Genomic DNA, 26,565 nt, shown 5'->3' on the forward strand with positions numbered 1-26,565 from the left:
AGAAGGTAATTGCAGAGACAAAAAGGCTTTGACCAGCCAGGTGTTTTCTGCTGGAAGGCCCATGCCTTCAGCTAGCCACCTTCCTGGAACAGGGACAACTCAGAGAAGCACAAGAGGGTGGAGTGTGAGAGGCTCAATGCAGGAGTAAAGGGACCAAGTCTCAGATCTGGACAGCACCATCTGCTGCTGCTGTTCTTGGGCACCAATGAAGTCAGCTCCCTCCAACTGTCTGTGTTTGGCTCGGGGTTGGGGGGACTGCTGGCGGTGGGGAGGGCTCTGTTGAGACTTATTTGTTTGTGCATTTACTCAACAAGCACTTCCTGAATGTTCATTGCATGCCAAGCGCTGTTCTAAGCACTGAGGAGATGCAGACGGCTCATCTTCAAGATGCATGACCTACTCTCAGGTAATCACCAAGACAGCACAGAGAGGGTAAGAGGCTGTGTGGCATCTGGGAAAGAGATGGGTTAGATCTGAAACCCTGAGCCACAGCTCCTAGCTATAACACTGTGTAGCTGACTAACTGCCTTTGAGGCTATTTCCTTTTTCTAAAAAGTAGTGCCACTGTGGATCCATCCCATAATCAGCCACCAAACCCAGACACTATTGCATATGCCAGAAAGATTTTGCTGAAGGGACTCTGTTATAGCTGTCTCATATGAGGCTATGCTAGTGCCTGGCAAATACAGAAGTGGATGCTCACAGTCATCTATAAGATGGAACACAGGACCCCCAATGGAGAAGCTAGAGAAAGCACCCAAGGAGCTGAAAGGGTCTGCAACCCTATAGGTGGAACAACAATATGAACTAACCAGTACCCCCAGAGTGTATCTCTAGCTGCATATGTAGCAGAAGATGGCCTAGTTGGCCATCACTGGGAAGAGAGGCCCTTTGGTATTGCAAACTACAAAGTTTGCAATAAATAAGTATAATATAAATGCCCCAGTACAGGGGAATGCCAGGGCCAAGAAGCGGGAGTGGGTAGGTAGGGGAGCAGGGTGGAGGGAGGGTATAGGGAACTTTCAGGATAGCATTTGAAATGTATATAAAGAAAATATCTAATAAAAAATAAATAAATAAAGAGCTGTTAGATCTGAATGATGGCTGTTTATCCGTATACTCAGTGTCTTAGTCAGCATCCCATTGTTGTAAAGAGACACCATGACCATGGCAACTGGTATAAAGGAAAACATTTACTTGGTGTCTTGCTTACAGTTTCAGAGATGAGTCCATGATCACCATGGCAGGAAGTGTGTAGCTAAGAGTTACGTTCTGATCTACAGGCAGCAGGAAGTGAGAAAGCCTAGATCTGGTAGGGGCTTTTGAAACTTCAAAAGCCCACTCCTAGTGACTTTCTCCAACAAGGCCAGCACACCTCCCAATCCTTCTAATCCTTCTCAAATAGTGTCATGCCCTGATTCAAATATACAAGCCTAGGGGGGCCATTCTTATTCAAACTATCACATTCCACTCTCTGGCTTCCGTAGGCTTATAGCCATGCCTTAATAACACAAAGTGCATTTAGTCAAGCTTCCAAGGCCCCCATAGTCTTTCAGAGTTTCAACTTCAAAGTCTTCTCAGACTCAGGCTCTCTTAACTGTAACCTCTCTGTAAACTCAGAGTTAAAGAGCAGATCCCATACTTCCAATATACACTGGCACAGAAAACACATTACCATTCCAAAATGGCAAAATGGAACACAGTGGGTGTGCTGGGCAGTTTCATTCAACTTGACACAAGCTAAAGCCATTTGTGAGGAGGAAACCTCAATTAAGAAAACGTCTCTGTAAGATTGCAGGTCTGTAAGAATTTTTCCTTATTACTGATTGATGGAGGAGGGCCCAGACCATTGTGGGTGGTGCCATCTCTATGCTGGTAGTCCTGAGTTCTTTAAGAAAGCAGGCTGAGCAAGCCATGAGAAGCAAGCCAGTAAGCAGCACCCCTCCATGGTCTCTGCATCAGCTCTTGCCTCTAGGTTCCTGCCCTGCATGAGTTCCTGTCCTGACTTCCTTTCGCGATGACAATATGGAAGTATAAGTATAAATAAATCCATATCTCCCCACATTCCTTTGGTCATAGTGTTTTGTCACAGCAATCGAAACTGTAACTACAAGACTGAGAAAATACTGGACCAAAGCAAGACCCAAAACTATCAGGGCAAACTCCAAACTCTGCATCTCTATGTCTGATGTCAAAATGCCCTTCCAGTCACCACCTCCTTTCAGCTTTATTAACTGTGACACACTTCTTACTCATTTGCTGATTCCACTATGTCTGAAGCTCTCCTTGGTAAGTATCCCATGGCTCTGGCATCTCTAGCATCTTGAGGCCTCCAACAAAAACCAGGTTTCACTTTTACAGCTTCATGCAATGACCTCGCCCTCTCTGAGCTTCCATGCAGGGAAGATACCCATAATGCATGGCTGGCCTCAGTGGCTTTCCTTAGCCATGGGTCTATCCTTGACTCTAAAGCCAGAACCATGTGGCTGAAGCTGCCAAGCTCAACAGTTTTCTGTTGCTGACAGTTTCCTTCACTCTTTAAGCTTTTCTTAAATTCATTTTCACAAGTTGGCAACGTAGCTAGACTGAGTCTTGCCCTGAAGTCACCACTCCTTTTATTCCATTTGGTATGAAATAGTCTTTTCTTTATACTTTTTAACTCTCTGGGCACTGGATTCATCTCCATTCTACTTCCCAGTGCCCTTTCTTCCTCATACTGTACATTTTGCATTTTGCATTGTTCAGCTTGATCCTTTTCATTATAGATCTGGGTAAGAGTGACCACTAACAATCACACAGCAGAGTCAATACTAGATTGTCTTGAAATCTCCTCTGCCAATGCCAAAAACACTTCAATGTAGCCTCGAGCAGGTTTTTTTTAGACAAAAGCAGAACGCAGTACATTCTCGGCCAAATTATCACAAGAATATTCTCTAGGCTGCCTACCAACATTCTTCTCTGAAACCTCTTGAGCCAGGGCATCATAATCTATGTTGCTCTCAATACCACTGCTTTTGACACTCCTCCTGGTATGGTCCATTAAGCCCTGGTCTAAGCATACAACTGCTTTTCTAGTCCAAAATCCTCATCCTGCCAACCAACAACATAGTCAGACCTGCCACAGCAATATCTTCCTCCTAGTAACAACTTGTCTTATTTAGGGTTACTATTGCTGTGATGAAACACCGTGACCAAAAGTAATTTGGGGAAGGAAGGATTTATTGTGCTCACAGTTCATGCAACAGTTCATCAGCAAGAGCAGTGAGTGCAGGAACTCACACAGGGCAGAAACTTGGATGCAGGAACTTGGATGCAAGAACGGATGCAGAAGCTATGATGGGGGGAGAGGGTTGCTGCTTACTGGCTTGTTCATCATGGCTTACTCATCCTGCTTTCTTATAAAAACCAGGCCAGTCATCCCAGGTATGGCATCAGCCACAATGGGCTGTTCTCTCTTCCATGGGTCTCTAAGTTAAAATCCTCCCTACAGCCAGACCTTATGCATTTTCTCAATTGAGGCTCCGTCTTCTCTGCTGACTTTAGCTTATGTCAAATTGACATAAAACTAGTCAGTACAGGTTCTTTGGCACAGGCAATGAAGTGATTGTCAGACAAAAAAAAAAAAAAAATGCCTTGTGTGTAAAGGTGCTTCAGAGAGAACCAGAAATTATTTGGCAGGGTTGGGCATGGTGGCACATGGTTGTAATCTAAGTACCCAGGAGGAAAAATCAATAATAGTTTGATCCTACCTGGATACATTGAAGACCCAGCCAAAGGAAGAGGAGGAGGAATAGGAAGAGGAGGACTATGGGGTTCCGGGGGGAGGGGGGAGCACAGAGAGGAACCTCCAAGGATGACTGGCTAATTCCGCTGTGTCTGAAGACTGGGAAGAAATATAATTCAAGAATAAGACTAGAAGCCCTGGGTCTGCCCTTAAGAAGGAAACAGAAGAACTGTAAAAGGTTCTCTGGGTCATCTAGTGCCTCTAACCCTCCTCTGCACCCTAAGCTAGCATTCTTAAACCTGGCAATCTAAAGGATTCATTACCATGCCTCTCTCATGCTGGGTAAAACAGAGACAATGATATCCTGAAACAAATGTTCAAAAGGAAGCAGAGGGACAAAGGGGAGAAGGTGATGAGAAAAATATGCACAGTACTTCTTTTCCCATCTCTTTGTGTTCCTACGCTTTTGCCTACACCGGGTTTCTCAGGTTAAGGACGAGCTCTCGTGTGTTAGGATATTCATTTCTCTCAAAAACTCATACAGAAGGGAGACTTTCCACCATGTTGATTCATATTCTGAATCCTTTCAAGAATACTAGAATGGATAACTTCTACAATTAGAAGGGAAATATAAGTATACAAAAATATTTCACTGGACTGGATGAAATTCCAGAAAATATATACATATAGAAAAAAAAATGTTGTGTGGTTCTCTCTCTCTCTCTCTCTCTCTCTCTCTCTGTGTGTGTGTGTGTGTGTGTGTGTGTACTTGTACCAAAAGTCAACTTCAGGTGTCGTCCTTAATAGCTCTCCACCTTGAGGCAAGGTCTCTCACTGAATCTATTCTGCTATTGTCTATTGTGCTAGACTCGCTGGTCAGTGAACCCCAGGGAGCCTCCTTTCTCAGCCTGCCTAGCCTTGGGTTTATAGGCAATCACCACTGGGCCCAGCATTCGTGTGGGTACTGAGGGTTAAACTCAGGTCTTCATGCTTGCATGCCAAGCACATCACTGAGAAAACAACAAATCTCCCATCTCTTCAGCCCTGAATAAAACATTTTAAAAGGAAAGCTAAAGTAGGGAGAAACATGACCTGTTGTGTGTAAGATTCTAGACAAAGCTCTGGGTTTATCTTATCCTGTCTGATCCTCACAACACCCACAGGAGATAATTTCCCTCTCCCTGTGTCTTTTTACGGAAGCAGAAAGTTGAAGCTCAGCTGAGGATGTTACCTAAGTGCCCAGATGTAATCAGCAATGGGGCCATCAGTCAGCTGTTCATCTGACTTCAAAGCCCCCAGCAGATTCACTGTTCATTTTACTGAGTAGAGCCACAGAATGGTTACTTGAGCAACAACGTGTTCGCTTTAGATTAAAAATGTATTTTAACACTCTGTCCTCATTTGCTTGCTACTCCTGTAATAAACATCGTGTCCAAGAGGCACCTGAGGGATGGGTTTATTTCAACTTACAGGTGAAGTCCATCCTCAAGAGAAGCTGGAAACTGAAGCCGAGGTCATGGAGGAACATTGTTTACTGGCTTGCTCCCCGTGGCTCGCTTAGTCTGGTGGTCTTATATAGCCTCGGACCACCTGCCTGTGGTGGCACCACCCATAGTGGGCTGGGCCCTCCTAAACCAATCATCAACCAAGACAATGTCCCCACAGGCCAGTCTGATGGATTCCTTAATTGAGGTTAACTACTTTCCAGGTGACTCAAGTTTATGTCAAGTTGACCAAAACTAACCAACATACCTTCTGATCCCCTTAGCTGCTGCTTTATCATTTTGTTCTGTCCCCACGTCATGCAAATATTCCAAGATTCTACATTTCCTTTCCTCTGCCTCTCCTCATCTGAATTCCAGTTCTATCTATTTATATAGCTCTGAGCCCCGGTTATTAAAAAGACATCACTGATTCAAGATTGTGAGAATCTGTGGACTGTGTTTTTATTCTCTCAGTACTATCTGCTTCATAAAATGCCCGTCGTCTGAAGACAACAACATGGTTAACTTCAAGTAGACGAAGAGGGAGAGATGTGGGGTCCGGTGAGGTTTGTTTTGCAGCTTTATTAAGATGTAATTGACATATAATGAACCACATATGTTTAAAATGTATAATGTGACAGGTGCTGACACATATAGATAGAAACCCATAAGCCATCACTGCCCTTGAGACAATAAGTTTATCTGTCATCTTCAAAAGTGTCCTCTGCTTAGGGCAAGCGAGGTTTTAAAATCTCTTAAATTGGGTCAGTTCCTAAGCAACATGACTGTGGATAAAGTGGCCCCAGTAAACATTGCAGGGCTCAATGACATTTTTTGTGAACTAAATGGAGCTTCACAATCAGGAATTATTTTTTTTTTGAAATCTGTTCACAATTCTGGAAGTAATTCTATGCGGGGGTGAGGGGTGGGGAGTATAAGCTAGCTACAGACCTATTTGCCAAAATTTGTGGGGGGAAGATATCTCCAGAAAATACAGAAGACCTACCTGATAGCAAACTTTACAGCCTTGGTCAGGAGAGTGTGCCTGCATTTAAAGTGGAGGAAACTGTCTGCTGGAGGTTTTCAGTCCAGCAATGCTCAGCTTCCAGTCCCACGGGCCACATCAGTGGACATCGCAGCAGGGGATTATACCACAAAACCAACAGAGCCAGAAGGGGTGAGCCAAGGAGAAGCCCAATTCAGACAGCCACAGGTAGCCCACAGGTGGAAGTGGGGAAAGAACAGATTGACAAATGACCCAAACAGTAGACTCTCAGTTCCTTGGAGACACACTCATTTGTTTCTGGTGTCTCTAATAACCTGCAGTTCCTAGGACAGACCTAGGTGGGGATTTTAGGAAAGAAACGCTGAATGGGAAGGTTTGTTTGACAGGATTTTCTGTACAAACAAGAGTTCTGAATGACAACCAGTGGAAACTCTACCACTCTAGAATGATATGGCAAGAACCTACCTGGGGCAAAGGCGTCCTCTCATTCAGGGACACCATGCACCTGGCAGGTCTAGTGACAGAAGTCAGGTGCCACTATTGGCTTTATGGTGAGGAAGACAGGGTGATGGGTCTATAGAGAAATGTGGAGGTCAGGGACATCTAATCTCTCAAGAGGGAGAGGATGTTCCATAAGCCATGACCTTCACGCTTCATCACAGCTACCTGAAGGACTGCGATTCCCAGCTTGCTTATTATGCATTATGCAATGCTAAGTTCAGCCATTCAGCTTCCATACCTACAATAACAGCTTTTTCTTGCCCACTAATAACAAGTCTTGGAACAAGCAATCTTATCCTGGAGTGAAACAGTTCATAAAATATATCGGAGGGGGCAATGTCAGCTTGAGACCTGGATGTGTGAGCTGCCACAGTGCTTAATTAGTGGAGAGAAAAGGTTTGCTTGGGAAAATAATTCTGCTTCAAGTACTTAATTTTTAAAGATTTGTTTGTTTGGAGTGTGTGTGTGTGTGTGTACATGAGTTTAAATGCACCACATGAGTTCCTGGTACCCATGGGTTACAGGAAAAGGTGTTAAATTCCCCTGGAGCTGAAGTTACTGTTGAGCCACATCATATGGGTGCTGAGTTCACTGCCCCAGACCTCTGGAGGAACAGCAGTGCTCCTAGCTGCTAAATCACTTCCCCAGCCCCCGAGCTATGTTTTAATCAAATCACAAAAGTCTGTCTTGAAACACCTTTAGTGTTTACTTTGAGAGGAAGTAAGGGGAATCAGAACCCTTGCAGAAGAGGAAGAGAACAAAGCTGGTGGTTTCCTCTCTATAGAGGGAAAGCTTGAGAGGCAATGGAGATGCTATCTGGACGCTGGAGAACAAAGAGGTTGGTGGAAAAATAAAGAGATGGCGACCATGAAGGGAACGGATTCTGGGGTGGATGCTAGAAGAAAGTACAAGGCACAGAAAAAAGGGAATTGCAAGGATGAGCAAAAACACCCAGAGCAGCATCTACTGCCTCTAGAAAGGAATGCACAGTGGGCAGAACAGGGTGAGTGGAGGACGGCCCTGGAGCACCAGATCCATGGCCACTTCCACAGTGGAAACAAGTTGGGTACAAGCTGCCGAGAGCCACTTGTGTTACAAAAGCCAAGGTGAGTTCTCTCCCCAAGGACATTCTTCTCCGTCCTCCACTCATTCCCAGCTGGCGCTCTCATTCTAAGACCAGGTGGTCAAAACAGGTCTTTAGTGGTCGGCCCCTTGACAGTGTAGTGCAGTCCCTACGCTAAAAGCTTCCGCTCCATATTCATAGCAATCTCTGGAACAAGAGCCTAATAAGGACGCTTCAAAGACGTCCCAGGATACGAAGAATGCCTGACTTTATCATGAAATACCTGCCAGCTCCTCAAATCTTGAGACAGCAAATGTTCTCCTTAACAATCTGTTTGGCCTTTTTGATTGAATTTATTATTTCCTTGGCCTGTTTTATTTTCTGTAGAAAATATGAATAGGATTCCCTGAACTATGATGAAGTTTCACTAAGAATATTTGTACTGATATGAACATCATACCTACCACACCGAAGAGCTCACATCCCTAAGTCAACAGTACAGACAAGAAACTAGTAACGACGTGAACCATATGGCTGTGGTTGAACTAATGTGACCACTGTCACTCAATAAGAGACACTGTTTATGTCTAATAGATATTAACTAAGCCTACCAGGTATCACAAGGTCAACAATTATCAAACAGCAAGTACTCATGGGATAACTCAAGGTCTTCTTCATCTCTTTCACTGCCACACTATACCCAAAGGTGAGTAAACATCAAAGACAACATTTAGGTCTCAAGATAATATAAGCAGATCATGAGCAACAACGGTCAGAAAGGGGGGAGATATTGGTTCTGTTTTAACCCCTGCTCAGTCCTTTGGTTTCTTATCTTCCTAAGAATGATAAAGGTATTTAAGGGTGCTTGCTCAGTGCTCTCGTAGTGTTTGGAAGGCCTGGGAGCTTCAGTCTACACCACTGTATAGTAATGGTGATGGTGGTGCTGATGCTGGTGCTGGTGCTGCTGGTGGTGGTGGTGATAAATATAATAGCTAGCTATACTATCTCTTTCCTTTTCCCTTCAAATGACCATATGTGATCCACGGATCCTCAAAAGAAAGGAGGCAGTACAGCTGACTGTCTCCTTTAATGGAGACTCACCAGGTTGGCCCAGGTTAGTAGGCAGGTGGCAGATGTAAGGCAGGTTGGGATGAGGCAGTGCTGCCACGGGCCCCTAACAGTGTGCTTTTCTTTCTAGTATCTCTGTAGTCTCTTGGAAACATCTCCTTCTGGGATGGTGGTGGTGGTGACACATGGGATAATGGTCACTTAAGTTTTACCACTGGGTTCATGCCCTCTGTCTTGGACCTGTTTTCCAAGCAGGAACTCAAGAGAACCCAGGACCAAACAGAGCTGCACGTTCCCTGTAACACTCCAGCCTAAGACTGACCGGAGTGGGAGGAGAGTTCCTCTTCTCCTTGTTCCAGGAAATACCAAACCAAAGAGAAAAGCAAAGCATTTAAAACCAGAAGAAAAAAAAATGGCACACTGAGAGCTATTATCAAACCACCTACAAAAAACGGTTGCTTTTTTGCTTGGTTTGGTTTAGTTTGGGGTTTTTTGCGGGGTTTTGGATTTTTGACTTTTTGAGACAGGGTTTCTCTATGTAGCTCTCATCGGTGTCTTGAAACTTACTCTGTAGACCAGGCTGGCCTCAAGCTAGAAACCCTCCTGCCTCTGCCTCCACAAATGGTTGTTTTTAATTAATACTTTGAGTGCCTTTGAAAGTGTGTGTGTGTGCATGTGCGTGTGCATGTGCGTGTGTGTGTTTAATGAGCTTTTTAGCTCTTTGAGACAAAGTCTTATATGTCCCAGTTTATGTTGTGCTAGAGATTGAACCCAGAGCTTCGTACATGTTAGGCAAACATTCTACCAACTACACCATAGTCCCAGCCCTACTTTAGCATTTTAAGTGATAACTTTTGCATTCAAGCTGAGAGATGATACACTCTATAACCACAGCATTCAGGAGGACAAAACAGGAGTCTGTGGAGCTCCATCCTGGCATGGATTACATGACAAGACCCTGTCTCAGAAACTGAATTGGCCTAATTAACTGTACAAAGCACCAGACTCCTTCGTACCACTCTCCTGTATGCATACAACACTGTGGCCATGTTTGCTCTGCCCCTCTCTCCCCTCTTCTCGTGGTCTCCTTTATGTCCCTAAGTCATCCTTTTTCCAGCATGTCTTTGGATAGATATCTACAAGACAGGCATTTTTATTAGTTCTTTGAGAGCATCATACACTGTGTTTTGATCATATTCATTGCCCTCTCCAAACTCTTCCAAGATCTAACACCCCCTTCCTAACCTACACAACTTTGCACCTTTTCATTGTTTAAATAAAAACCTCAAGACCAAAATCTGTGCCGCCTAAGTATTCCTGGAGATGTGGTCTCCTACTCCAGCATGGATGACTTACCAGGGGCTGTACCCTCAGAGAGAACTGTCCATCCCTCCTCCAGCATCTAACAGTTGAAAATAGGTCCATGGCTAGGCATGGGGTTCCATGCCCAACTTCTGAATCTCTGCTGGGATTGGCCAGGATTGAGGTGACCTGGGCTTTGTATATCCTTCTGCAATCACTATGATTTCCTGTAAGCATCTTCCCTGCTGTATCCAAAACACAATATCTCCTTACAATCATCTACCACCTCACACATACTTTTCACACCCTCTTCAGAAATGACCCCTGAGTCACAGGAGGAGGTCGAAGGACATTTGTTCCATTTGGGGCTGAGCAATCCGTGGACCTTGGCCACTTGTGGCTCTCTGAGCTCATCAGTGTCTCAGATGTAAACTGAGGAAGCTTGTCAGACGAGGACTAAGAAGCATTGGCCTTTGAGTATAACAATAATTCATGAGGAGTCGGTTTGGCTTGCATCCAATTAGTCAAATAAGAGCAGCATTTCATCACCATGACCTACGGCCTAGCTAGTCATAAGTTCTTGGCCTGATAATGGTGCCAGGTACAGGTTTTATCTTGTGGAGCGATGCTTGAATCCAATCAGAGAATGGTAGGTTACTGCAGGATTTTCATACCACTGTTTCTCAAGTGGGCATGTTTTGCCAGGCCAGTCATTACTGTAGCTCAAAGCGTTCGCAGATGGGTGTGACTGACAATTACTTTCCTCCCTATGTGGCACCTGCCAGCACTGAGAAAGCGCCCCAGGAAGGGGGAAGGAAGCTTCTAGGCCAGAACCAGCTTGGTGTCGCCATGCTCTCTGACTTCAGCAATATGCCATCGGCCATAAGATCTCACCATTGTGTTTTAGGGGGGTAACCAAGAGCAAAGGTGGTAGCCTGTGATGTGTGTGGTGGGGTGGGGTGGGGGGAGTCTATGGGATCTTAGTGGTCAACAACTCCAAAAAAGTAATTCATTCCTGTCACTGGGGTTTTTGCTCGTTAATCTGTGGTGTCTAATACAGGTATTATTGCCCTGTTATAAAGTTAACTCTTCTCTCTCTCTCCCTCTGTGTGTGTGTGTGTGTGTGTGTGTGCATGTGTGTGTGTGTGTTAGAGTCTTCTTACAGTAGTAGGTTTTCAAGTAACTTTTTAATGTTAAATAACTTTAATGTTGTTTAACCCCGCTCCCCACCCCCCATTTTTCCTCCTGTGCCCTGCCCTCCTCTCCCTGAACCCAATTTAACTCCCCCTATCCTACTATTCCCTTTAGGGATTATTATGTTTGTGCTCCCTATTAGAAAACTAAGGGTCAAGGGATTTGACTAAGCTGTGCCAGTTCTTATGAGCAGTTGGTGGCTGAATTGGATTTGTCTGCCCTGCTGACAGCCATGCTGTATGGCTGAGAAAGCATACGGGGAACACGGTTGAGCCTGTCACCTGGGCCTGGACACACACACACACACACACACACACACACACACACACACACACCTACCTGAATGTCTATAGACACATCTGACTCACACTGGGGAGAATTTTCCCCAGTCAGGTGTGTGAGGTCTGGTGAAACAAGACATGATTGGGAACAATTGTGACATGACATGGTCGGAAATGAGGAACAGATGGGGCTGGAGTGCAGGAAACCCCTCAGGGATCTGATTTCCAGGGAAAGAGACATGGCCATCTTAACGATTTCCATCATGCTTTGGAGAACAGCCAGAGGGAGGGTGACAGCCATAGCTGATATGTTTGACAACAGCTGAGGCCTAAAATCACCCCTTTCCTACAACACGAAGTCGTCTCTCTCAGCCTGAGCAGTCCTGCATTTTGGAGCCAAAGAGACTCATGCAGACAAGGCAGAAAGCTGGGGCCAAGTGGAACATGACTAAGACAACAGGCCCATAGCATTCCAGACACAGCAGCTGAACTGAAGTCACCAGAGAGAGGGTAGGACAGGGACTCTAAAAGGCCAAGCTCCTAGTCCCTGGTTACTACCCACAAAAGCATGGTCTCAGGAAAATCACCCACTCTTCCTGGGCCAGAACATGGAAGCCAGGTGCCTTGTGTTTCCAAAATAGTATGATTTTAACCTGAGACTATCAAGCATTCTGTCTGAGAGTATACTTTCTGGAGATCTAAAACAAAAATGTCCTTAGAAGGTCTAGAGGGCTGGGCATGAAGCCTGGCAGAGAGAGATTGGCCTGCGGGAAGCCTTGGTTTGAATCCCTGGTGCCATGAGGAAAAGGAGGAGGAAGAAGAAGAGGAGAAGGAGGAGGAGGAGGAGGAGAAGGAGGAGAAGGAGGAGGAGGAAGAGGAGGAGGAGCAAGAGGAGAGGGAGGAGGAGGAGAGGAGGAGGAGGCAGAAGAAGAAGAAGAAGAAGAAGAAGAAGAAGAAGAAGAAGAAGAAGAAGAAGAAGAAGAAGAAGAAGAAGAAGAAGAAGAAGAGGAGGAGGAGGAGGAGGAGGAGGAGGAGGAGGAGGAGGAAGAGGAAGAATGAAGGAGTAAAGGAAGTATGGATGGAGAGATACAAGGCTTCAACCCCCAGTGCAAGAGGTTTACCCCTAATATGGGGGTTGGGGGGTTCAACATAGAAACTGCTGGAATAGACTGGTTTGCTATCTTGCCATAGCAGGGAGATTGGGGAGGGGTGAGTCACTTCCCTTCCCATCCTGCACATCAGTCAGAAGGCATTTCACAGCAAGTTGGACACCAGCCTGACTCAACTGTTTTAAACAACACAGAAAGGATTTTCTAAGAAATCCAGCAGCAGGCCTCTCCTGCATCAGCTTCTTTCTGTCTCTCCACTCTACCATCTGCCACATGGCATGGGTAGGACTTGTTCCCAAAGAAATGTCACTTGGTCCTCCAGGGTAGAGCTCATAGAGTCATGAAGATGGCTTCTAGGTTTCTAGGAGTTGTAGGCAGGCAATGTAGTACACAGCAGAGGAACGTCAACCTCTCCCAACATCTCCTTACCAAAATATAAAGAAATGTCTCCAAGGAACCCCCTCCTGCCTCCAGTCATGACTGAAGATGATTCAGGACCATCCAATAAACTAGGGACAAAAATCAGGGTCCCATCATGATGCAAGTTAGATACAGGATTTGATAACTACAGTAAAGATAAGATTTGGTTTCCTGATGCCTTGTTACTATTCTTCCTCCGTACCATAAAATCCTGGTGTGTAGCTAGACAGCTTGTCACTCCCAGTAAAGATTCCATTCCTCCAGGCTTCATTTTCACCAAGACCTATGGTCATGTGATGGAATACTAGCTCATGAGACATAGGAAGAGGAGCTATGTGGCAATTCTTAAATACTGCTGGAAGAAAGGAAGGAAGGAAGGAAGGAAGGAAGGAAGGAAGGAAGGAAGGAGAGAGGGAGGAAAGGAGGGGGACAGGAAAAAGGGGGGAAAGAAAGAAAGAAAGAGAGAGAGAGAAAGGGAGAAAGGGAAAAAGGGAGAAAGGGAGAAAGGAAAGGAGAAAGGGAAGAGAAAGGAGGGAGACAGGGAGGAAGGAAAGAAGGGAGGGAGAGAGGGAGGGATGGACTGAGGGAGGGTGGGAGTAAAACAGGGATTCAACTTCCAATGTCAGAAGCTTGACCCAGGGGTTCCACGGGTAGATTGTTTTCAATCTTGTCATCCCAATGGCATAAAGGAGGAAGAACCGCTGTGTCTAGAATGCTGTGGGCCTGTCTTAGTCATGTGGAGGACTCCTTCCCAGACATCCCACTTGGCCTCAGCTTTTGGACTCTTCTAGGTGTCAGCTAAAAAAGCTGCCACTTATTCTGATTTCCTTCTTCTCACTTGCAACTAGCATGATGGCTGGATCTCCATCAGCCATCTTGCGTCAGGAACTGAACCTAAATGGTAGAAGCCACAGCCAAGGATGATGTCGTAGTTGTCTTCCTTGTCAATGTGACACAGCCTGGAGTCATCTAGGAGAGCTTAGATTGAGGGACTTCTGGAATCAGATTGGCCTTTGGGCATGTCTGTGGAGCACTGTCTTGACTATGAAGTGATACTGGAAGGTCTACCCATCTGAGCAGCATCTTTCCTGGATGTGTGGCTCTGGGCTGTCTAAAAAAGAAGCATGAGCCTGGGAGTGAGCCCAGTGAGGAAGCCAGCAAAGAGAGGTTCTCTATAGTTCCTGCCTCCAGGGCAATTCCTTCAGTGATGGAGTTTCACCTGGAAGTGTAAGTGGAATAAACCCAGTCTTTCCTGAGCAGCTTTTGGTCAGTCTTTTACCTTTTACAACGAAAGGTAAACAGGAAAGATGTTGAGAAAAAATACATATATGCATACATACATACACACATACATACACACATACACACACATAAATATATACATACAAACATACATACACACATACACACATGTATGCATACATATACACATATACACACATACATATACACACATACATACATATATACATACATACACATACATACACACACACATACATACATGTATACATACATACATACATACATTCATAGATGAAACCAGACTCCAGTCCACTTTGCAAGCCCTCAACCCTAGAATGCCCATCTCTGTGGCTGCAGGAGAGAATGAGCCCTGAGCGATTAAGCCACTGTTTATTTGCCTGGTATTTCCTACCAGTGCAATTTCTAATCAATACAGTAACCAATAGTGAGCAGTGCACTACCCAATTGCATGACTTGATTTCATTCTCTTATTCCGAGAATTTAGTAGACTGGATAAGACCGTGAGGCTTGAGAGCTGCGGCAAGTGGTAATGGACTTAACTCCTTTGGACATGGAGTTGGGTGTTCCTACCCACAGGAGCTATGGGAGTGGTGTGGTTTGAATGTGACTTGTCCTGCTCAGACTCTTGTGCTTAGAATTTGGTCCCCAGCTGATGAGGAAGGTTCTGGAACTTGCAGGAGGTTGGCTTTTGGAGGAAGGAAGTCATTGGGAGTGGACCATCTTTACTTCCTGGTTTACCTTGTGGTTGCCAGCCTCAGGGGTACTGTGAGCAGCTTTTCCTGCTGTCATGCCTTCTGCACCATGGTAGAATGTGTCCCCTCCAACCGTAAGCCGGAATAAACCTTCTCTTCCTTAAGGGGATTCTTGCTGGGTTTATTGGCACAGCACTGAGAAAAGTAGCTAATACAGCGAAGATCCAGGGAGCAGACCTTTCCAAAGCACCTGAGTTTCCAGTTGTGTATAACTCATGCCCTGCACATAGAATTGTAAGACTCAGAACGCATACAACCAATATGTCTTGCTTCTGTCCGGGGATAACTGAGGTCCTGTGAACTAGAGGTGGCGTTTCAGAGCATCTCTGAGGCTCCTCTGTTGGAAGACAGCTGTCGTTATTATTCACCACATATGACCCTTGTGTCACTAAGTCCTCTGCGTAACACACATACTTCCCATGGACCTGGGGCTCTCTCTGGGCACAGTGTCCAGTCCCTGAAGACAGACAGATGCTTCGCCCTAGCCCATGCGCAGAGCCAGCAGTCTTTTTTCGAACTGACATCATCACTCACATCCTGTGGCACTACTTTAATTGCTGTCCTATTTTTGGAAAAATAGATGTCTAAACATAAGCAATTTTCTTCTTAGAATTTTTTTTTTTTGTCGTTGAAGCAAAGTACCCAGTAAATAAGACCTGATTGGCATGACCTTTTGTGCGAGTAGAGATGTGGAATGGACAAGGTGCTGGGCTAGGAACTTTGCTGGGCATGTTATTCAATTTCTAAACTACTGTTTTGTTGTTGCTGCTGTTAATGCCCAGTAGATTTCCACTGACATTAAAATCAACCACAATTTGGAAGGCCCCTGATGGCTATGACTGAGAAATACAGAAGCAATTACAAACCTGCTCGTGTTTGCTTAGAGAGGTAAAGGGAGTCTCTATGCCAGCACACTCAGCTGTGCAGGTTTTCCAGGAAATGGAGACCCATGCACAAGAGAGTGTCAGAGTTTGGACCGTTATTGGTGTCTCACTGGGAGTCACGGAGGACTCACACTGCACTTGCTCACAGAAATCTGAGAGAACAAGAAAAACAAAACAAAACAAAACAAAACAAAACAAAACAAAACAAAACAAAACAAAACAAAACAAAACAAAACAAAACAAAAACCACCATGAAGCCTCATGTGACAGCACATGCCTATAATCTCTGCACTCAGGAAGCTGAGGCAGGAGATTTTCTGTGAGGTCGGCTGGAGTTAAGTGGTGGTTTGGGGGTCAGCCTATGATACAGACACCGTCAAAGAGAGAGTCGGGGTGAAGATAGAAAGAAGAGACAGGAGAGAAGGAAAGAAGTGAAAGAGATTGGGACGGGCCAGCAAAGTCCACACAAGCCCAAATCTTAGATTCTAGCAATATCAGTGCTCAGTTCGGACTCGCCCCTAAGCAGACAGTGGGTCCCTCACTACCTGCTAAAAAGACTGTGCATACTTTTTTCCTTGGAGCACAATCAGAAGGCTCAGTCACCCAGGAAACCTGCTTGTTGTGACTGTTCACGTAACTCCCCCCAGAGCATGATTGCAGAGCACAGCGATGCTGACTGACAAGGAGAGAACAGAGTATCACAATACTTCCTCCCTGGATTCTGCTCATGCCTTGCCTCCTGGAACTCTATGTGGTTCCACTAGAGTAGAGCATAAGATGCTGGTGCCCCTGTTTGTGAAGGAGGAAACAGAGGCGCAGACACAGTTCAAACACTTAGCATAAAAGCTGGTTCACAGTGATTGGCAATAACTGCGGCCATTCACCAGACCCACTCAGCTCTCTCGGGAAATGGGGTTCTGGGTGTTGATGTGGCTTTCCTGATATTGGTATCAGTGCCCTTCAACCAACAGTCTGTTCACCAGACTGTCCCACCTTCCAGTGTTATTCTTCTGGGATCACTACTCCAAGGCTGAGACTTCTCAACCAGCATGCTGGAGTCTTGCTCTCAGAGTCACGGAGATGATACCAACCTAGAGAAACCCAGAGGGGATACCCGGATGGGAAAAAATGTTCCTGAAATACATGTAAACCCCCTTTCCATATTGTAGCAGCACTCAGTGTCCCTGCCCAACTCTGCCTTCCGCCATTGCTATAGCTTTGCTCTTTCTGCAAGAAGAAGCAAGAGTTGTCAGAAAGTGTGGGAGGAACGCTGTGGGAATTCAAAACTGCTGCCTCTCTCCATCTCCTCTGTAGGTGTTATACTTCTTCCCTCGACGTTAACATCCCAGCACACTTAGCCCCAGGCAACCCTGGCCCTTGATCCACTTCAGCAGGTTCTGGATTACCCTCCTGAGAGTGAAGTCCACACGTTTTTAATGGGGAACCTTAGCAGGGTTTTGCGCCTGAGCCCTGGGCTACAAGAGGCCAGAGTAGTAGCTGTCAGAAGTAAGAAGTCACAGGGCTGTGAAGGACAGATGGGATGCTTCAGAGACCAAGGGATCCCATGGTCGGCCACTTCCTGTGTGGCTGTTGTCAGAAGGGTAGAGGGGTGTTCTCTCATAAGCTTCCTCAGCCCATTGGTCATTTGCTCTGCCCCTCAACCTTCTTGGTCTCTCAGTATCTCTTAAATGCAGAATAGCCCTTCTTTTCCTGTGGCACCTGTCACCTATGATAAACTCCTTCCATTAGGAAAGATGGGGAGTGGACAAGCATCGTGGGTCTTGCCTGTATCCTCAGCCCTAGGAAGGATAAGGCAAGAGGGTCAAGAATTCAAAGCCAGCCTGTGTTACGGAGTGAATTCCAGACTAGCCTTATTGGACATAGCAAGACCTTGTCCTATAAAAAAGGGAAGGGGAGGGAAGGGGAGGGGAGGGGAGGGGAGGGGAGGGGAGGGGAGGGGAGGGGAGGGGAGGGGAGGGGAGGGGAGGGGAGGGGAGGGGAGGGGAGGGGAGGGGAGGGGAGGGGAGGGGAGGGGAGGAAACATGACAATGTGTACCTGTAATCCCACCATATGAGAGATGGAGCCAGGAGAGTAGGGAGTTCAAGGCTAGCCCCAGCTATACAGTAAGTTTCTGACTCAGAAAAGGAGGGGGGGAGAGGTTCTTGCCTCCCTCTCTTCAGCTGCACTGCCATTCCCCCAGAGAGCCTCTCTAGTAACCCAAACCCTCTCTGCTTATCAAGACCGTCTTTCCAGATTATACAGCCTGACCTCACTCTCAGACACAAGGACCTCCCAGGAACCCCCATTCTCACATCAGCATAAGCTTAACTTGGTGTCTACAGGGCAGAGCAGGCCTATTATCCCACCTATTCCAGAGACTGGGGCAGGAGAATTACAAGTTCAAGGCCAGCCTGAGGAACTCAGTGAGGCTGTCTCTAAATAAAAGATATTTTTGAAAGGCTGATGTGTATCTCACTCTCCTGGCATGCAAAGGCCCTGGGCACAGGGCTGTTCTCTGTTCTCTTTCCCCTGTCACAGTGCCTGGGTCAGTTCACCTCAATTTTGTACCTACTTTGTGTTCCCCAGTGAGGCCTTTGTGTTTTCCCAAGAGAAGGTTTCCAGGTGCCTTAGGGCATATAGCCTTGGTGGCGTGCCCATAAGTCTCTGCAGTTTGATGACACCTGCAGCTACTATGTCACAGTGTATGTTCCATCCTATCTGCTGTCTCCTGCAGCAGCCACAGGGACCTCAGCACAGCACTGGTTCTGGGCATCTGAGGGTCGTGGTGCTGAGTGGGTCCTTCCAGGCCCTCTGCTTCCCTTCCTCTCCCTGCTGCTCTCACATCTGGGTGGGTTCACTGTCTGTTAACACTTTAGATGAAGGACCGGGAAGAATAAAGGTGAAAATCTAGTTAGTCAGTGTTGCTGCTTTCTGGAAGCTGTGGTGGAAGACAGATTGCATAGGAAGAAAAAGCTATTAGCCATTGAAATCTGCAGATTTCAATTAGCCTTTCTTGTCAGAGATAATTGAGAATTGACCAAAAAATACAAAAGTTATTTTCTTTGCAACCTTTTTTTTTCTTTTTTATAATTTTTATTTTTAATATTTAATTTTAATATTTAAAATTTATTTTAATTTGTTGTTTTGTTTTGGGTGGGGTTTTTTTTTTTTTTTGAGACAATTTCTTTCTCTTCTATAGCTCTGACTGTCCTGAATCTTGCTTTGCAGACTGAAATTCAGAACCCACCTGTCTCTGCCTCCCTAGTGCTAGCACTAAAGGCATGTGTTACCACACCCAGTTTCTGACACCATCTTCAAGCTGCATTGACCAAAACCCACAGGCGTAGGCATGATATCAGAGATACATGGCTGGCATATGAACCCATAGACTTAACTCAACCCAGAAGCCCCCAAAAGCCCCCCAGAGTCATAAGGAAATGAAGCCCACCTCCCCTTCCACCCTGTGCTCTGCTGAGCCTCACCTATTTCAGTTTTGAAATCTTTGAAGTTCATCCAACTTGGCAGGCATCATGGTCCTGTTCCTCAGATGAGCTCTGATGCCCCTGCCCAAACTCTACCCTTCCCTGCCGTGGCGCCTCTCTTTCCTCTAGACTGTGAAATACCTAGCCTCTCCCCCAAGCCCATGCTTTCCAGATATGGCTCAAGTCCAAAGGTATATCAGAGGCCTAAGACAATGACACTCGTTCTGAATGGCCCAGTACCCTCCACCAGAACCTTGCTTTGCCCTCCAAGCAAGTCCGGCTGCTCTTGAAGAGTCAGGCACCAAGGGCAGCAGCTGTGTGCCCATCTGAGTTCAAGTTCTGAAACTTCTGAGCTTTGCCTGTGTGATGAGTCACCTCAGTTTCCTCTCCTGAACAGTGAGCCTTCACGTGGATCTGCTTCCTGTGTTTGAAACCTAAAAGAGACGGCATATTAGTTAGCTTCCTATCACTGTGATAAGACACCCGGACAGAGGCAACGGGATAGAAGGACAGGTTTATTTGGGCTGGGTTCTAAAGGGATAAGACCGTGACCATTACAATGGGGAAGGACAGCAGCAGACTGGATGGCAACTGGAGACGTATCCTGGGAGTTCACCCCTTAAACTGCGAGCAGGAAGCAGAGATAACAAACCGGAAATTTGTGTCAGTCTTTTCAACTCTCAAAGAACGTCTTCAGTGGCATACTTCCTCCATCAAAGCCACATCTCCTAGGCCACCCCAAACAGCACCACCAACGGGGGCCCAAATATTCAAATACCTGAGGCCACCACAGATGAATGCCAAGAGCCAGGTAGAAAATAAGTATCGGGAGAGAGATGACCCCAGCCATTGTTACCAGTGTCCCCAAAGACGTTATCGTGGCGCTAGACGCCATGTCAGCTGCCACCTGGGACTCACTGTAGAGGGATTCTGGGGTTCCACTCTACCAGAAGAACCCCAAGACTGTGGGTTGCACGATGGTGTTTTCTAGGGTTCTCAGTAGAGAAACATTTCAGTGTTTGTGTAGATTCCTGTCTCTCCCCTGCAAGATTGTAGTCTGGTGTTCATGGGGCTTAAAAGCCACTTCCAAACCATTGGCACAATTAGCAGTTAGGGATGCGGGAGCAACTGTGACTGGTCCAGTTGATAGCAACTCACTCCCTCAGGATGAGTTCTTCCCAGGAGGGTCCTCTATTCTCCTGCAAACAGGCTGCTAGGAGATCCGGCTCATCAAGCTTGTTGACAATCCCAAACATGTCTCCATATACTTAGACTTAATTACAATTAGCATGGAAGTTAGTGCTCCCTTTAAAATTAACAATTCATACTTCTAGGACCATTAGAACACCGACCCATGGCCCTGCACAATCCTCCCTGCCACGCCTCTCTCCCTCCTCCTCTCTGACACTGAATTTCTGCTGGGTTTTGCAGACAGCGCCATCTTCTGGACAAGAACTCAACTGCACAGTCCCCTAGTGGAAGGGACACAGGGCCGCAGGTCATTTGCCAAATACTTCTGCTTTTGCTCTACAATGGCTAATAATTCCTAAAAGAAGAAGACTGGGGAGTTTGGGGGAGGGTCTGTGAGAAGTGTAAGAGAAGAGAAGAGCCAAGCGTAAATAAAATCCATAAGGGGGTCGGGGTGAGGGGGGCGGGCACCGCACGTCGTTGGTGGTGTTTCTCAGAAGCCACTCTCCTTGCTCATTGAGGCAGGGTCTCTCACTGAGACCTGGAGCTCGATCATCAGGCTAAGCTGGCTGGCCATTCAGCCCTAGGAGTTCACCTGACTCCACCCCTGCCGTCACAAAGTGAGCACCACCACTCCGGACATCTTTACAGGGGCTAGGGCTGGGAATGAAACTAGGTCCTTCTCTTGCACAGTAGGTGCTTTTTCTGCCAACTGAGCCGTCCTCCCAACTTTCTGTCATCGTTTTCTCTTTCTTTCTTTCCAGCCACCTGGCATGGGGAGTATCTGCTTTGTTAAACTGATATAATATTTTGTTGTCTTGATATAAAAATAATTACCGGTCTAGAAAGCCTCCCTAAATAAACAGGTGGTGTCCAATAGTGGGCCTGGCTCCCTCTCCCCGTGGGAAGATCTTTACACTACAGCAGGAAAAAGCAATTATGTTATGGAAAAGTAGCTCCCCATCTCACTGGGTCTGAACAAACAAATCCAAGATGACGTTCTAGCTTTCTATTAACCTAAAATTCCTATTTAAAAATAAATCAGTTAAGAACATTCTTTTTTCCTAAGAGTTCTCTGGCTGCAGTTCTCCAGCTGGGATGGTAGGGGATGCTGGGTTTACCATTTGTGGTACGACATGCTTTGTATGCCTGTGACTGTGTTATTTGCTACTTTAAAACCATCAGAATTCAAGTTTGATTGTGTATGAAAAATGCCATCATGCAACCTATTATTTTGTACCACAACTAAAAGAAAATAATTTCTTAAGCTACTAAGTAATGATCAAAATTAGTATTGGTGGCACCTACCATACTAAGTCCTTACTGATATATATATATATTAAATCCTTAGCGTATTTAATCTTTTTGCTAGTTCAAAGTGATTGCACTATGCTATCCTCATCTTGAAGATAGAGACACTGGGGTACAGACAGAATGTATAGCCCAGGACCATGCAGGGGACTTGAAGGTAGTAATCTAGATGACCTCTGAGACTCTGAGCTGTCCTGTGATGATGCCCTCCCTTATCTGCATGATGGCGACACATCTGCTGCATGACGACAACACATCTGCAAATTCTCTGGAAAAAACAGTCATTCAACATGGAAGCCTTTCTTGGTCCTCAATTACTTGTATCCATCCCCAATCCTTGAACCACTCCCAAACACACAGTCAAGTTCATGAAGATATAGGCAGAAGAAGGGAGGGAAGATAGGAGGGACGAGAGAGAGAGAGAGAGAGAGAGAGAGAGAGAGAGAGAGAGAACCAAAAGAGTGTGAACAGGTAGGGAAGGAAAGGGGAAGGGGAAGGGGAAGGGGAAGGGGAAGGGGAAGGGGAAGGGGAAGGGGAAGGGGAAGGGGAAGGGGAAGGGGAAGGGGAAGGGGAAGGGGAAGGGGAAGGGGAAGGGGAAGGGGAAGGGGAAGGGGAAGGGGAAGGGGAAGGGGAAGGGGAAGGGGAAGGGGAAGGGGAAGGGGAAGGGGAAGGGGAAGGGGAAGGGGAAGGACATTGTGGTATGATGATTGGCCAGAAATACTGGAGAAAAAGGGAGCCCGTATTGCTAAAACTCTTACAGCCTCATTCATCCATGCCAAGTGTCTCTTCTCCAAGATCTGGCCAAATAAACAATTTGTTTATGATGCCCCAGCAGCCTCAGGATCAAAGACTGGGGTCTAGGGACTAATTATGTGCCTGGTCCTGACTCTGACACTGGCCTGTCCCTGCCTTTGTGAGACACTCCCACTGTCTGAGCCTCAGAGATAGATATCACAGGGGTGGGATGAGCCCTAGGGTCCAGCTTCTCTGTGGAGTCCGACTCTTACCGCATTGTCATCAGTGGATCTGTCTTCCTGTCATCTGGCTGTGAGGGACATGGCTTCGGGCTGCTCGTCAATGCTCTGGACAGGTGACATCTCCTTAGCTTTTCCTTTCACCTATCCCTCTAATGGGGCTGGACAGCCATGCAAAGTCTGTGAAAAAGAGGCTGGCTGAGAAAGAATTGCTATGCTGTACGGGGAGGGTTTTAATATAATTCAGAGCTATACAGCCAGAGCTCACAGTGAGATTCTTTGGGCTGCAGTACCCACTGCTATTGGAAGACTCATGATGGCTGATGGGGGAAGGGGAAGAAGATCAGTGGCAATCTTATAGGACAACTGGAAAAGCGACCCTACTTATTACTTTTATGTAATTGGATTTATTAAAGCTGTTTAAAAGATTATTTTCAAATTAAGTTTTTAATTAAGTTTACCCAACTCCATCTCTTTATGATTCATCTATTTATATTTTAGGTGTATGCCTGTTGCACATGCATTTGTGCGTGTGCACCATATGTGTACCTGGTGCCTGAAGAGTCAGATCCCTTGGAACTGGAGTTCAGGATGGTTGTAAGCTGCTGGCTGGAAGTGCTGTGAACTGAACCTGGGTCCTCTGCAAGAACAGCAAGTGCTGCCTTAACCCACTTAGCACCCCACCAGCCCCCTAAAATACTCTTCTATAAGAAGTGAATATGAATGTACCTGAGCTGGGGTGGGGATATACACCACAAAGATCTGTTCCCCAGAGACCCACTTCCTCTATCAAGGTCCTTCTTTCTAAAAGTTCTATACCTTTTTGAAACAGTGCCACTAGGTGGTGACCAAGTGTACACACACACATACACACACACACACACACACACACACACACACACATACACACACCAGTACAGCTACAGACCTGAGCCACCCACTGTTTACTTGTTAACTAGCTATGTGTACAACTCTGGTAAGATAACCACTATCGATTTACTATATTCCTGTCCTACTTGAATTGGGGTTTATCTAGTCGGAGGTCTCTACTACACATATCTCTGTTGTAGCGTTGAATGAAAATCCTGCTAGGATTCAAGTATTCAGTCAGTGTGTTCACTGAATAGGTGGAAGGTCATCATAGCTGAGGGAAGAGCATCATCTTCCCTCTGGTCCTGAATTAACTTTATCGCCTGTGGCATCACCCCACCAAAGGCAGAGGCAGGTGGATCTCTGTGAGTTCGAGGCCAGTCTGACCTACAGAGAAAGTTCCTGGACAGCCAAGGCTACACCAAACCCAACCCACACCCCAAAAAGAGACAGAATTCTAAAAGCTAAGTGTTAGCTCTTGAGAACTCTGAATGAACCCCCAACTGGCCACAAGTGTGGCCCCACATGACTAGGTGTAGCTCTGGAGTCTGGGAAGGCGATGTTTCCCAGAGAGAACTGGATGCTGATATCACAGTAACGTTTCCATGTAGACTGGATGGAAGCTCACAGTCTCTCCCTAGCTCGGGAACTGCTGTAGGGTTTGGCCCTTGCATGCAGGAAGGAACCTGTAAGTTACAGAAACTACCTCCTCTAGGGACAATTCTGTGCCGCTGGAACCAGAGCAGTCCCCAGTGCTGCTTTAGATGTCTCTGAATGTCCCCCCTGCTTCTCTCCCCTGGGGCATCTTTGACTACTGTGAATGGTGTTCCGATCAGACACGTTTCCAAGTGGCACGCGTTGGTCTGTGAAGAATTTTAACCACTCTCCCCTGCTTTTTGTTCATTCTCTTCTAAGCAGCCCTGTGCCAGGTGTCCTTTTGTGTATTTTAGAGTGACAAGTGGTATGTTTTAGAGACCAAAGGAGGCAGGAGGATCAAGTCTAAGGGAGGCACATGCCATTCTGCCCGCTTTCTATAAACGCTGCTTAGAAAGGGCTGAGTTCATCTTATAGGGTTGCCAAGAGACCCCATTGAGATAAGACCTGGCAGTGACGTCAGAATTATCAATCAATGTTTCTAACCCATCCCCCAGTCCGGTTGAAGGGTAGACCAGGTGTTTAGGTTGAATAGATCTCACAGGCCACTCTAAGTGTAGCCTTGATTGAAGTCACTCACAGTGAGTGACCAGGCCACCAGCTCAGTCAGTGCACGTCAGTGCCTTGTCTGTGAAGCTGAACATACAATGGTCAAACCATATGATGGAAAGAAAAATTATTGGGAGCCTCCTCTCCAGACCTAAAAGTGTTTGTCTGGCTTGCTTCTTCCCACCATGTTCTACCAGCACCCAGTGTTCTGAGCACAGCTCCAGCTCCTAGTGCTGGGGCCACCAAGCCATTGCCATCTTGGGTCTCACAAGAAAATAAACACACAATTAAGATACATTGTTTATCACAAAGGGACACAATCTAAGATGAAAAATAAAGTAATGTAAGAGAACAGAAAGCAATGGGGGTGTTTTGAGCAGTTTAAGAGATACCACCAAAGCTGCTCAGAGGAGAGGGTAATTGTCTCTGGCTGGGGAAACCTGGCAGAGCTTTTGGGGACATCTGAAAGAATTAGAAAATAGGCTTAATATGAAAGATATTTGACAATAAATCTAGCTCTTAGTAAGTGATCAGATCTGGAAATTTCAAGAGAATGAAGAATGAAAGGCTCTTAAAAAGCAGCATTTTGAAACCACAGTCCATATATCCTTTGAGGGCAATGAAATCAATTAAATGATCACATTCAGTTTCTACTGAAATAAAATGAACTAAAATAAAATAGAGTTTATTGCCCACAGTAAGGGTGTGTCCATTTTCTTGTGGCCCTGATGAATACCTTACTAGAAGTAACTGAAGCGGGAGGGGAGGGGTTTAGCTCACAGTTTAAGGGTACATGGTAGGAAGTCACAGGAGTAGGAGTGACTTTTGGCTCTGGCAGCAGAAACATGAGGCAACCTTTCTACATCCAGGTAAAATGGACTCAAGAGAGTAGAAGAGGCAGGGTGGGAATATAAACCCCCAATATCCATCCCACAGAGACCCATCTCCTCTAGCCAAAACCTACATCCCAAAGACAACCAAGTCCTACATACATCCTACAATCTTCTAAGACAGCACCACTGGAGAGACTGTGTGTTCTAAGCCTATGGATAACATTTCATATCCAAGCCACAGCAAAAGGGTAGTACTATGCTGCTTCATTGCTTATATGTATGTGTCCATATAAGCATAACCAATCTATAACAGAAAAGCATATTTTCTTACAGTGGGTCATGGTTTTATGAGTTTTAAAGCATTGGCTTGAAATGTTTAAATTTGTATGAGGATAATGACTTTGGTACTGTTAGTTCATAATAATAGTAGACATCAAAAAATGCCCATAATTTAAAAAATGACACTAAAATTAAGGTTTCTCCTAAAGATCCAGATAGACAGCTGGAAGAGTGAGAACACGTGAGGAAAACGCCAGGGCTGGATATATGAATTTAGAACTCATTTTCAGACAAGTTCTATGTGAAACTTTACCGGAGGATGGATCATCCAGGAGAAAGTGTGGTGAGTGTAAGGGAAATGTCAAAGGCA

The sequence above is a fragment of the Mus caroli genome, unplaced genomic scaffold, assembly GCF_978045245.1.
Source record: "Mus caroli unplaced genomic scaffold, Mus_caroli_1 scaffold_7, whole genome shotgun sequence".
Lineage (NCBI taxonomy): Eukaryota > Metazoa > Chordata > Mammalia > Rodentia > Muridae > Mus > Mus caroli.